The sequence below is a fragment of the Cupressus sempervirens genome, chromosome 7, assembly GCF_028749045.1.
Source record: "Cupressus sempervirens isolate cs-2001-9-10 chromosome 7, ASM2874904v1, whole genome shotgun sequence".
In the NCBI taxonomy this organism is placed as follows: Eukaryota; Viridiplantae; Streptophyta; class Pinopsida; order Cupressales; family Cupressaceae; genus Cupressus; species Cupressus sempervirens.
The window spans coordinates 92,084,545-92,099,616 of NC_143124.1; positions in this window are offsets into that span (position 1 = coordinate 92,084,545).

Here is a 15,072-nt window from a genome sequence, read left to right on the forward strand (position 1 = left end):
ATAGAAGCTAAGTATAAGTACATTTTTTTTTGGGTGACACGGGATTGCCCTTATACCTTTGGATGCTCTTGCATCATTAATACCCTTCAAAAATTTGTCTTATTCTTCTTTTGATCCAACATCACAAAGCTTATTTATTGATGTGATCCTCATGTTTAGATCTTCTTCTAATATTCTTTTCTTCCTATTTACTAACCTATTGTATAGGTCTTCAAGAATCTTATTTTGTATACTCTCAAAACTTTTATTCTTCAAAATCATATTTCTTATAATAGATTCTCTAACTATCTTCTATCCATATTAGTGTACATACTGGAAAATTTAATCAACTGAACAAAATTATGATCATTAATAGTCTTCATATTTAGATTTTCTACCTTAGGTTTCCATTCTTTCTTGCCTACTATAGTCTTTCCTTCTTGCGCATCTTGTTCAATGGGTTTATCTTCAGCATCATCCTTTGAACTTTTTGATCTACTTATCTGCATGGTCTTTCTCCTATTTCTTGGTCCACTAGCACTCTACTTGACCCTTTTCTTTTCTTGTGGTGTAGGTTCTTTCTTAACCTTCACCAATTTACTATAATTCCTCTACATAGAAGGTGCTTTCACCTCTAGCTATCTCCTTGTCTATTCATGTTTATCTCTTACTAGTTGCACTTGCACAACTATTGCATAAGGTGTGATATGAGCTTGTACACAAGGCTATACCATAGTTACTCCTTCTGAAGGTACTACCGCAACAATGGGAGTTGTTGGAAACACTTCAGTTTAACAACTAGCCTTCATCTCCAACATGATTCCTTTAATCTCATTAATCTCTTCCCTTGTCATACCAGATTCACTGAGAATGGAATCTATCTCATTTTCAACATTTTTCTTTCTCTCTTTGCTATGAAGTTCATATTGAACTATCCTTGATATCTCATCATAAGTTCCCCATCTTGGACATTCTGTATCCTACTTAGATTTTAGTATGATGTATGCATACCCTTCTATCTGATATGTGCTCATCTCATAGCCCCTAGGCTCAATAAATTTTACTTTGGGAATGATTTCTTCCATGTAGGTGTTTTCAATCTCCACCTTGAAGCATAAATCATCATTATATTTCTCCACCATATAAGGTGGTATCCTATACCTTAGTTTCATCTTAGATTCGAAACTCTTCATCATTCTATCTATGCCATTATCTCTAACTTTTTGAGGCTTTGATCTATAGCATTTAGTCACTAAATTCATTGCGCAGTCAATTGATTAATCTAAGAAACTTCTTTGTAACATAGAACAATAATTGATTCAATAGGGACTCAAATCTAAATATTGCACTCTTTGTTCTCTTGACTTTGTAATTTTGTCCAAGAATTACAATCTGATAATGTCACACAAATTTAATTTCCTTCCCTCAATAGCCATCACATATGCCACATGAAGAAAACCAATTGGTATAGAGTTAAACCTTGATCCATGGTTCAAGTTGTACCCAAATGTTTTAGTTAACAACTTAACTCCTTTGTTTTGAATAGGTTCAAACTTCATATTCCTTCTAACAAACTTTATTTTCAAGTTCATTTGAACCATTTCCCTCACATCCTTCTCATTAATGGGATTATAACCTTCATTTTTTAATCATGTGACCTTGTGAATTAGGTCACTATCAATGACAATCGATGCATTGCCTAACCAAAAATAATCATCTTGTACCCTACTCAATATGATTTAGGTTCATTCATGATTTTTGAATTCTATATAAAATATATGCTTCACTAAATTTAAATCCTTTAGGTGTGCATACTCAAAGTTTACGGACAAATAATTGTTACATATATCACCTAAATCTTTGTGAATATCATCATTACCAATGCTCTAATCTTATAGTGTATATAAATTCTGATAGCTTCTATGTGCAACATATTTTTTGGAACTTGTGAAAATGCACCTAATGGATCATCCAATAAATAAACAAATGGGTGTTTCTTGAACTCATACCTCAGTCTATCACTAACATCATACACTCTCTAATAAGCCATATCTTTGTAATATGTAAATATTGGAGTAAACTATATTCAATGTTCAATAAAGTACCTCAAATTCATGATTTAGGGCTTCTACAAGTTTTGGCTTCTCAAACTTTACTTCACACCTCAATTTACTATCAAATCCCTCTTCAATTTGCTCAAGACACTTCCATGAACAAATGGAACAATCAATCTCTCTTGCAATCCTTAAAATACTTCAAATCATATTATTCATTAAATGCATATCTGCCATAAATTTACAATACTGTCTCTATTTACCAGTAACATTGTTTTTGTGCAATTTTTTCTTATTGTGATCATATCAAGACTTGCACACTCGACCATAGCTTCCTGTCTATATCTTTTACTTTTTTCCAACTGAGAAACCTTTAACTCACTCTCTAACATTAATTCTGACCAATTGATGCTCTATCTCTATTAGAACTACTCAATTTAGGTAGGATGAGCTAGAAACAATCTATGACTTCAACTTTCTAGTGGATGCATCAAAGTATTCTTCTTCCAATACTGAATGTGAACTCTCTAGACTACAATGTTTCAAAAATTCTTCCTTGAACTCATCAACATGTTCCTTAACTACTTCTTTTTTATTGTTATCACTTCCATTCTCATTCCTTCTTTTATCTTTTTCATTGTTCCTTTTGTGATTAGGATTATTGTTAAGGTTCCTTGTTTACATTTTATAGAATGTTGATGTGTGTCCAAAGTTATTACATAACTGAAATACATTTGTATTCCTCCTTTGGTTGGTTTCTTTCTAATTGCAGTGTGTCCAAAGGTCGTTACACTTGTAATGCACTAACTAGTTCTTTTCTCCATTCGATGTCTCTCCATTATTGGATTTGTCTTGCAATCTTCTTCTTTCATTACCTATAGGGTCAGTATTCCTAGGTATTCTACTTCTCATTATTACCATCAAACTTAAGTTTCTTACATTCTACTACCTTATGTCCATAACCATGAAAACTATAACAATAGAAATTAGTAATGGTTTTAAAAGTCTTACCTATGCAATCTCTCTTCATATGCCCAACTTCATTACAAATGAACCATCTACCTCTAAATTCATGTCTTACTTCCTTGGATGGTTGATCTTTCTTATGTTTATTAGGTCTAACTATCAAATCATATTCCTTAGGGGATTCAATAATAGGATCAAGTTCACTCTTGATTTCAGCTTTCTTGGCTAATTTCTCTCCAGTTAGATATCCAAGTCTTGTCTTTTCATAACAAGGTCTTTGATGAAATATTTGATGATCTATCTTCTCAGTGCAAGAATAAAATTTCTCTAATTTTTTTTTAGCTTGTGTCAATTCTCCTTTCACAATAAAGTTGTATTTCTCTAACTTAGCATGTTCAATCTTAATAGCATCTAATTTAGATGTAATTTGACTTAACTAGAATCTAAGATCTATATTTTCACTTTTCAATCCTAGTTCACTAATTATGCCACCATTTTTCTTAAGACTTAACTTAAGCTCTGTTATTTTAAGTTAATGTTTCAAGATCTCACTTTCCTTTTGAAGATCTCCTACTTCATCACTATCACTAGTCTACACAATTGGTTCCTTTCCAAATTTAAGATCATCAATATCATCTTTTAGTTTACCAATGTACACTTTTTCATCTTTGTATCTATCTTTCAAGGTGTCTCTTTCTTCTATTAGAAGGTCAATCTTATCAGAAGCTTCTTTAAGATTCTTCTTCAACTATTCCATATTCATTGGGATCTTACTTAAGTTGTTAAGTGTCTTCAGAGTTGGGGGGGGGGGGGGGGGGGTGGTGTCGTGAATCAATATTCTACAAATGTTTGCCCACAACTATATATTGTTAATTACTATATAATTCACATATGAAAGTAAACCAACAATGGTGGACAATAAATATAACCATGCACATAGATAACTCAAAACACCATTATTTTTTAACTAGGGAAACCCTGGCAAAGGGAAAACCCCAGTGGGGATGATACCCACTAGATGATTCACTAAACAATAGAATCTTGTTAAGGATATTGACCCTAATAGGAGTCTATGAAATACATATCGTGTCTTGACTCCTTGTTAGGATAATAGGCCTTGTTAGAAGCCTCAACCTTGTTAGGAGTTCATAGAACAAATATAATGTATGGAAGAAGAGCCCATTACCCTAACATGCAATAATACAATACTTTCTTTGCTACTATAACTTGCACTTACTCTGATCAAACATCAGATATCACATCACATAAGGCTTGCATAATAGTTCATGGAACATCACAATTATAACATGTCAAGACTTCACAATGTTTTGCAAAAACTAAGCAATATAAGATCATTACTTATACCTTGCACATTTACAAAACTCTGCTCAGTTGGCCTTCATGTATTCACACACTTGACATAATATAAAATAAGTTATGGATTAGTATCCACATGGTTGGCTCATCATAACTTAGTAATTATTTTGTAACCAAAATAATTCCTCAATTTGTATAGCTCTATTTTCTAATATGCTCTATTCTAGTTTGTTAAATACCCACATTAGTACTTTAATCATAACTTGCATTGTACTATTGGTACACATATGCACACTTGACCACATCATCATGATAGTGTCATAAATCTTTCCTTAACTACACATAAGCTACCTGTCAATGAGTCATCCATACTCTTAAGATCTGTTATCTATACTACTACAAACAATCTAACACTTAGACAATTTACCAACACTAAATGCATAAATGAAATACTGAATACATGTTTCCATAAATAATAACCATCAAGACATCTATCTGACCATATTGCCAACATTTTAACTCTTTTCCCTTTTCAACAATTCTATCACTTGATGTTACGACACTAAACCCTTTTTTTCTTTTTAAGGGTGTATTTACTAGGAGAAACAAGTGGGGTGAGCACAAGCCTTGCCATTATTTATTTGTCTCAATCATGATTTGTTATCACTAACATATTTCTCTTATCATTCAAAAATTTAATAATATTCCCAAACTAATTCATCAACTTATTAATTTTTTCACCAAAGATTCTTGCATCCTTTAGGTATAACTATAATCTTTACCAAAGGAATTTACAAAATCTAAGGCCCTTTTACAAACTCTACATTTCTTTTCTAATTTCTTGCTCTTGCAAGGGAAATTCATTTCTAATTATGTGTTTAGGATAACAAAACTAATGATACCTTTTTACCTTAGTCCTCTTTGGGAACATTTCATAAACCCCTCAAGGTCTGAAAATTAGGCATGAGATGTTACCATACTATAGGACTTTCAGATTTTATCTAAATGAACACATCCTATCTTTGTAACCACAAATTGATGTGTAATAGTAAAAGAAGGAAAAATTGTACCTCTTGATCTCCCTATTAATTCTTCTTCCTATAATCCACCTAATTTACATAAGACTTCTACAAAATCAATCTTAAGAGGAACTTGGAAATGTAATACATGTGGGGTTCTTGGGAAACCATGTACTTTGAAAAATATGGAAACAAGGTATGGGATAATATCACCTCAATTTTGGAAAATGTTTAAACCCTTAGCAAAGTCTTTTGGCCTTATCAACTTAGAGAGTGCACTTGGGATTCTTTGTTTATTAAGTGATAACAATGCTCTCAAATTGGAAGCAAAGTATATATCAAATCTAACAAAAATAGAATCCTCCCTATCCCATGAAACATCCACACTCCACAATTATATAGGTAATACTTCCCCATCCTTCTCCCTTGTCAACTCCATCACTTTCCTAAAATAAGATGATCCCTTCTAAAGAAACATATGCATGAGCATAGCATAGGTCACCTAAAAGGTTTGTCAACTTTAGATTTCTCAATTCCCACCAGACCATTATGTATTTGGTCAGTAATATAAGGTGCAAAATCAAAATCTATATCAATAGCATAGAGGAGAACTTTAACCATCATATGCATGACGTGTATAGGCATTGAATTTTTTTTCATCTTCACCAAAAACTTTACACAAGGACATTTATAAAGTTAGGGTATGAGAATTACAATAGGTCTTTAAGAAAGGCTTAGGGGTTGATGGTGCTACCAAGGAAAAACACTCAACAAGTGAAAAGTTCTCCTTCAAAGGGTCATTCCCAAGATAAATCCTCTAAGATTTATATACTTCTTGTAACTTTCAAAATTAATGACCTTGTGGAAACCAAAAGGTGTGTCTAATTGAAAAACTTCACAAATTTCCTTTGTTGTGATGTTTACTAGCTAGTTTCCATTAATATCCCACACAAACCTAGTCACCAAGTCATATCTCTTTGAAAATTGGGTTAAAATATCCATATCCATAAAAACCCTAGGTATAACTAGTTTCCCCAAATAAAAGTTCCAAATATTAATGTTTGGAGAAGACAAATTTCTCTACTAAATCTAGTGCTTGAATAATTTCTAACAATTCATCATTGTTTTAGTATCCTGCACCCTATTTCCTCCTGTTGTCACTTAGGTTTGCACCCTTGTCCAAAGCCTATGCATGAGGACAACCTAGTGAAACATGGAAACAACCTCCAAGTTGTGGGATTTGAACTGTGAGGTTGAGTCTTTGGAGAAGGCCGGAATCCTCTTACTATTAGGATGCACCTAACTACTCTTGGAGGGGAAAAGGGAGAATGAGATCATGAAAGAAAATCTACCTAATCTAATCTAAAGAGGTGATGCACCAAAATAGCATGTTTAGACCAAACTCTGCCCATATATGCACTATTGAACTAGAATGAAACAAAGGATATACACATTTAAACTTGCTTTAATCTAATAATCACATGTAGATCAGAGAACCAAGAGGAATGACACAAGGAAAGAGATATTCACTTATATTATCATTCATAGGCCAAGGATATATAGTCATGCAAATTGCAAATATCCACAAAAAATCAGTGAGAGGTAAGAGTTCTTACACTTTCATACCAATGGTTGAAGGAGATAAGGTAGAGTATCATTTGGTTCAGAGGCAAATGGAGTTTTACAATGAAATTGCAAAAACAATATCAGAGAACAATAGAGAATAGTCCGACCCTTTACAAAGTTCACAAAATTTCCTTTATAGTTCATGCATAACTGGGATGTCCTCTTCCTATAATTACTTCACAACAACCTACCATCAAGTTCTACAGAGAATAATCATCAAGAAAATTTGATTTGAATACAATCATATCTGATATTCTGTGTCAATAATGCTTTGAGAAGATAGGAACAGTGCCATAACTATGATTTGACTAGGTAGATAGATCAGCTAGGGTAGTGGAGTGTTCCTCTTGTTTCTCATTTACTTCTAGTGGTTGGAAATGATCACAAAGATCAAATCACGTTGCAAAACCTGATTTCTTATCATTTTCTAGTCTGTGAATCAACGGCATCAGCAAGTCAACTAATACTAGCATCGAAATGAGCCATGTGGACCAATACCTTCTTTTATTTTTGCCACCTTGCAAGGAGTCTTACATGGTTGACCACCTCCTTTGTTACTAACCGTGCCACCTTCTCAAACTCCAACTGCAATGGTCATATTAACTATTGGAGTTGACGAAAGCCAACTCCGAAGACGCCAAGATCACCTGCATGCGAACCTGTCAAAGAGAAGCCATAGAAGGGAAGAGCATGGAGCACGGGCACAAACCCTAAACGGACATGAGAGCCAAAAATGCAAACACAATAAGAAATGTATTTACAATAAGAAATGGCTTTACAATATTGATTTACAATGAGAGAGAGCCCGAATATAAAGAGCTCATGGAAGCTTGTAGAACAAGCTAGAAGATAAGTGTGACAACTAGAAGGGAACAAACTCCCGTGTTGTCACAACATGCATTAAATATGAAATATTAAATAAATGCATGACCTAAGTAAACTTAAGCAATAGAATAAATAATTAGATATTAATTATTTACTCTAACACCCCCCCCTTAAGTGCAACTTAGGGAAATGCCTTAAGCTCACAAAGCTAAGATGAATGCATAATGGGTCCTGGCAACGAGGCCATTTTAGGTACCCAAGTACAATGCAAGAAGAATGCAACCTCTGTAAGTGAGGAAAGAGAGAAAACCACATGGGAAAAACCCTCCCCCAAAAAGAGGTAAGAACCCAGTGAAGAGCGGAAGAAGTCTCCAACTAGGGAAAATGTCCCCTAAATTAGGAACAATGAGTGATCATGAAGAAGCAGCATCACTGAAGCATGAAGAAGTCGCAAATCTATCAAACTGCTGATCTGAAGAACCTCCATGGAAGAAGAAGGCACGAACCGAGCATGTCTATATGGTAGATGATCCATCTCACCGAAATGCATAGGTAGCTAGCCACTACAATCGCCTTGTATGTAGGATCAACCACTGAATACATAGTTCACACTATCGAACCATCGAACCACGGATGCATTAGAACACAGCATAATCCCCCCTTAATGCAGACGGGGTGTGATGATAGGAAACTGAGAAGGTGAGCCAAAATCTTTTGCAAACGAACCAAGAACGAGGAGAGAGGAAAAGAAGTACAGACACCGATAAAGACACGGTCTAACTGACTTTGCATGGGGCTAATGTCATGGAAGGGACACTCACTTGAAAAAGGGAGAATGCCTAAAACAGCAAACAAATAATCCCCCCCATGGTGCTTTATGAAATAGTGCAAGTACACCTGACTCCCAGAATGCAAAAGTGACAATTTATCTCAGTGCGAAAATGAAAAAGTGCTTCAAAAGGATAGCTACAATGATCAAAACTAAAAAAGAGCTGCAAAAAAAGAAAGTACAGCTGAAAAGAAAGCAAACCATGCCAGGAAAACAATCCTCGGGCTTAAAACACTCAAAATATCCACCATAGAGCAAAAATGCCAAAACTATGATAGAAAGAGAAGAGGCCAGAAGGGAGGAAAAAAGACGATAGTTCTGAAAAGTACATAGAACTAGCTTTCCAAAAATATAAAGTTTTCCAAAAACAGACATGGGACGCAAAAGATATGCATGCCGGAGTCAAAAACAGGACTTCAGACTTTAACAAAAAAAAGGCAACAAAAAAGCATCAAAACCAAAAAATACCTACACCAAAATCTCCGTCTCGGAACCAGCTTTCCGGAACTTCTTTTGGATCGGAAAAATACCTCCGTATGCAAGAGTTATGGCCAAAAAACCACAAGTAGGTCCAAAAGAGAACTTGAAGGAGAGTGCAAGCAAGGATGATGATATCGCGCTGACGTCAGCAAGTCAGCCGATTAAATTTGACGGCTTGGAGGCCGTTGCAGCAAAAAAAAGAGTGCCACGTGGCAGTACGGATGATGACGTGGTAGGGCCACGTGGCAAAGTGCCACGTGGCAGGCCTGCCACGTGTCACGCACAAATTGGTGCTGACTGTGCTGCACAGCTGGTAGGCGGAGGCCTGGCGGAGGTGGCCGCAGGGGCGGCGGAGGTAGAGGAGCCACCGGCGGAGGGCGGCGGACGGGCGGCGGGCTGCGGCCGCTGCGGGCTGCGCGCAGGTGGCACAGTGGTGGCCCGACGGTGGCGTAGCGGCGGCGCTGCCAAAAATTTATTTTTTTATATAAAAAAACTGTCGCTGCGTCCGTACGATCGTACGGCAGACTCCTGGAGGCCTCAAAAAATTTGCCAAAATTGCCCTGTGTCCGAAATCGAAAAGTTTTATATGAATCCTGACTGCAACCGGCCTTTCGGATCCAATGGTGATGTCCATTCGGGCCCAAAGTGCTCCAAAAATTGCCGATCCCCTGATTTGAAGAAAAAATGCACAAACAAACTAGGGTTTGTGACTTCAAATCACAGTTTCAAAATTTCTTCAACAAAGCTGCAGCAGGAAGGCTCTGATACCATGTTGGAGTTGAGGAAAGCCAACTCCAAAGATGCCAAGATCACCTGCATGCGAACCTGTCGAAGAGAAGCCATAGAAGGGAAGAGCATGGAGCACGAGCACAAACCCTGAATGGACATGAGAGCCAAAAATGAAAACACAATAAGAAATGTATTTACAATAAGAAATGGCTTTACAATATTGATTTACAATGAGAGAGAGCCCGAATATAAAGAGCTCATGGAAGCTTGTAGAACAAGCTAGAAGATAAGTGTGACAACTAGAAGGGAACAAACTCCCGTGTTGTCACAACATGCATTAAATATGAAATATTAAATAAATGCATGACCTAAGTAAACTTAAGCAATAGAATAAATAATTAGATATTAATTATTTACTCTAACATTAACTGTCGGCACTTTTAACCATTACCGCTTCCACTAGACCCATTGAGACACATGGTGAAAGGTCACTATGTCACCATGAATAAAATTCCTATAGCTTTTTATGGAAACATAATGCCTGCTATTGATCTTGACAGATCCAATGATTGTGAAGACTTGTCATCTACTCCATTCTATTCTTAACTTTTGGACCCATGAAACACCTGGCAACCACCTGGCGTCGCTTCGTCCACATGGTGAAAGGGTGCTATGTCACTATGCGTATCCATCATGCAACTCTTCATGGTGACATAGTGCCTGCCGTGGATTCTCTTTAGATCAATGGTAAGCAAGAAACTGGTACAACTACACACTGAGCTGGCTGAACGGACCAATGAAGAACCACCATCATATTATGATTCTCTTGACAACTGCCACCATGGATGAGCTATAATATTACTTTGGAGATAGGCGAACCAATTTGACAACTATGCCACACATCATTAGGGTGCTATGTCGCTATAGATATCATATGTGCAACTCTCAATGGCAAGATAGTGCCTATCATAGATCTTGACCGATCTAATAGTGAGGAAGAAGGATCTATCCTATCATTACACCATCCAATGAGAGCTGGCCATACAAACACTGTCTGAAAAATCCTTGTTTGTGGCTTGCCAAATGGAACAGGACCCACATCCACACAGTCATGCCTTGGCCAATTATCAATTGCCAGTGTGTCCAACTTTATCTCTGACATCCGATGGGGCATGTCTGGGACCCACCCTCTTTTTGATGTCGCCGTAGTACCACCTTTTGACTAGGTGCTATGTTGCTATTGGCAAGGGACATGGACTTTTTGATAGCGCCATAGCACCTATCGTGGATCTAACAAAATTTGGTACCAAAAAAATAATAGAGAATAGGCGGACCCACCTTACAATGTGGCAAAAGGGCATTATGTCGCTATGGTAAAATAATGTGCAATTCTTAATAGCGTCATAGTGCCAACTATGGATCAATTTGAGATCTGACAGTGGGGACTTGTGGGCCTGCAAAACATTAAAATGTGCAAGGAAAAAATATAATAAGGTTGGATCATTTGATTTTTTCCCGATAATTCATGACCCCTTTGAATATTTGAATTTTTAAAACTCGTAAACGTCACCACTTCAAATTCAAATATGGTGATTTTGGAAGGAAGAAAAAAAAGATCAACATATCTGGTGACTCAGAGGGAATGTAAGCTTGCTATGCATAAGACCAGTGGCCTAAAGCATCCATTGGCCTACAGAATCAAAAAGGAAGGTGGATCTTATGTACACTGTAAAACCCTAACCCTACCTTTGAGAAGACAACCTAGAAACCCCTGTCTCTGCAACTGGAACTAGAGACAAAAAAACCTTCTGCAACCCTCAAAATTTCAAAAACCTACTATCTCATAGCGAGACAATTGTGCTCGTGCACTTCTTCGAAAAGCAGGGAACAACTAGAAATGAAACTAAGCTAACTATGTACATGGAGTCTCAAACCCTTAGAAACATGGCTTGAGATAGATCCCATTGACTGGGATAGGAAGAATTTCACCACTAGGCTTGCTTAGCTGGAAAGCATTGGCCTTCTTGCAATTGACAATCAGATAGGTACCACTCCATAATGCATCAAACTTTGAGTGTCTTCTTGGTTTTTCCCTATCTGCATCCCATTTTAGAACCAAATCTCCTTCCTTGAAGATTCTAACCCTGGCCTTCCTATCAAAAATCCTTTTTACTTGGTGCTAGTGTATCTCTAGGGTTTGCATGGCTTTATTTCTCCTCTCTTCCAGCTCCATCAGCTTTTCCATTCTTACTGTCATGGTATTATCTTCAATCAAATCCAGCCGAGGAGCTAGCTCTAGGGATTAGAACTCTAATGAAATTGGAAGCCTTGCTTCTCTGCCATAAGCTAACACAAATGGTAAATTCCCTATTGACCTTTTAGGTGTTATCTTATCAGCCCATAGTACAGTCTTCAACCTCTTATGCCAACCCCTTTGGTTATCCTCTATTGTCCTTTTCATGATTTTGATCAAGTTCTTGTTGGAGGATTCAGCCAAACCATTACCCTGAGGGTAGTAATTTGAGGATGTGCTCAAATAAATATTATGATCCATTGTCCATGCACAAATATGGGCTCCAACAAAAGACTTTGCATTATCTAAAATAATAGTTGAAGGGGCACCAAATTTGGTCACAATTCCATCAAGGAACTCAAGAACTGAAGATTCAATGGCATCCTTCAATGCAACTACCTCTATCCATCTGGTGAAGTAATCTATAGCAGCCAAAATCCATTTGTGACCTGAACTAGAAAGAGGATTGATAGGGCCTATGAAATCCAATCCCCACTGATAAAAGGGTTGGTCCACCTAAATAGGTCAAAGGGGAAGAGCTACAAGCCTTTGTTTGCCAAAGAAAAAGGCACATTTTTCACACTTCCTCACATACTTATGACAATCATGAAATAGAGATGGCCAATAATAACTAGCCCTCATGATCTCCATTGCAGTTGTTCTAGCTAAGAAGTGGCCACCATCATGACCATCATGAATTTCTTTGATCATTCTTTCAGCCTAGTCTATATCAATACATCTCAATAAGGCTCCATTAAAACCTCTCTGGAACAAGATACCATCAACAATGACATAAGGAATCAACTGCAATCTATACTGTCTCCTTTTAGGTCTATCTAATCCCTAAGGGTATCCATTGCCTAGCAAGAAATTCATCATGTCATCCATCCAAATCCTTGGGTCACCATTTCTCACCTCTTGTTGCTCTGTTAATACCATGGAAAATTCCTCATCAGGTTCCTAAGATGATAGCATCTGTTTACACAACCCCCTCCCTCTTACCAGCTTGGTAATCTAAATGTGAACATCATATTCCATTACCTTAGTAATCTAGCCAGCTCTTTTCTCACTAATATCTTTGTTCAAAAGGAAATCCTTCACACTGGCATGGGGTACTAACAAATGAATCTTGTTATGGGATAGGAGGTGTCTAAATTTCTTCAAATCTTTGATGACTACAAGGGCTTGCTTCTCAACATAATTGTACTTATCTTCATACTCTTTAAGCCTCTCACTAAAGAAAGCTATGGGTTGCTCTTCATTCTTGTCATTTGTTTGAGTCAAGATAGCAGAGATACTTGATTCACCACCTAAGGTATAAAGAATGAAATCTTTATCAAAATTTGGATTCATGAGATTAGGGGCTGAGGCTATTTCTAACTTGATCTCTTCAAAACTTTCCTTCCCTTCCTTGGTCCATGCCAAGACCATACCTTTCTTGAGCATAGTTGTAAGAGGTTTTACCATGGTAGCAATATTAGGGATAAACCTTCTCACAAAATTTATCCTACCAAGGAAACTTTGCAACCCTTTCTTGTGTTTAGGGAGAGGGAGGGTAAGTATTGCTTTTTTTCTCTTTGGATCAATAGTTAAGACATCCTTAGATACAATGTGTCCAGATAATTTTCCTTGGTTAGTAGCAAAAACACACTTGCTTGGGTTAAGGGAAACTCCAAACTCTCTGCATCTTAAGAATACCTATCTTAGATGATCAAAATGATCTTCTACATCATTTGAATACATAGTGATATCATCAAGGTAAACTAAGACAAACTTGTCAATTAGTCTTTTGAAGGCCATCTCCATTGCTTTCTGAAATGTAGCACCTACATTGGGTAGTCCAAATGGCATCTTACAATAAGCATAGGTACCCCATTTAGTGGTAAATGCAGTCTTGTACCTATCAAACTCTTTCACCAGCACTTGATTGTAGCCAAAAAATCCATCAAGAAATCAAAATCTCTTTGAACCACTAACCTTGGACAAGATCTGCTCCATAGAAGGGAGAGGATGGTGATCTTTAAGGGAAGCTTGGTTAAGGTCCCTAAAGTCCACACACAATCTAATTTCTCTATTCTTCTTCCTAACAGAGACAAGGTTTTCTACCCATGATGAGTGCTTAATAGAGAAAATTATGTGGGCCTCAATCAATTTGGATAGCTCCTTTCTCATTAAGGGTTCAATTTTAGGATTCACCGGCCTTAGCTTTTGTCTTACTGGTTTTACATTATCAACTAGATCTATGGTATGCTGAAATAACCTTGGGTCAAAGCCCTTTAAGTCATCATATGTCCAAGAAAATACATCATTAAATTCTTGACACAGATGAATAAAATTTTTTTGCTCGATTTCAGAACATACCTTCCCCATGTTTAAGGATTTTCCATTAGCAACCATGACTGGAATATGATCATCTTCATTAGTAGCTAGGTTCATGCCTCTACCTCTTGTTTGGTCATCAGGATTGAAAAAAATTTCTAAGGTAATGAGACCTTTAGGCAGCTTATTAGAACTAAGATGAATGATTTGATCACCATACTGATCATGCAGTCTTGACTAATTTCTCTCTGAAAATTCTGCCTCATTATGCAAGAAGCTCACAATTTTCTCATTAGACTCAAATACTTGCCAATGGATGTTGTTATTAGGGATGGTGGGCCTTACTACCACTTTGATTTGTCACTTCTTCTCCTCAAGATTTCCTGGCACATCATAAGATGCACCTATTGCTGCAAGTCTATCAGCATGTCTGTTTTCTTTTCGAGGGATGCTTTGAATATTAAATGCATTGAAACCTTCAAGAAAATCCCATACTCTATTTTTATAAGACTTAAGCAAGCCATTCTTGGTGTTATTCTGATTTCTCACTTGATTAACCACCAATTCATTGTCTCCATAAACCCTTAAGGCTTGGACTTCTTTTTTTTGAGCAAGTAGGAGACCTTGAATCAAGGA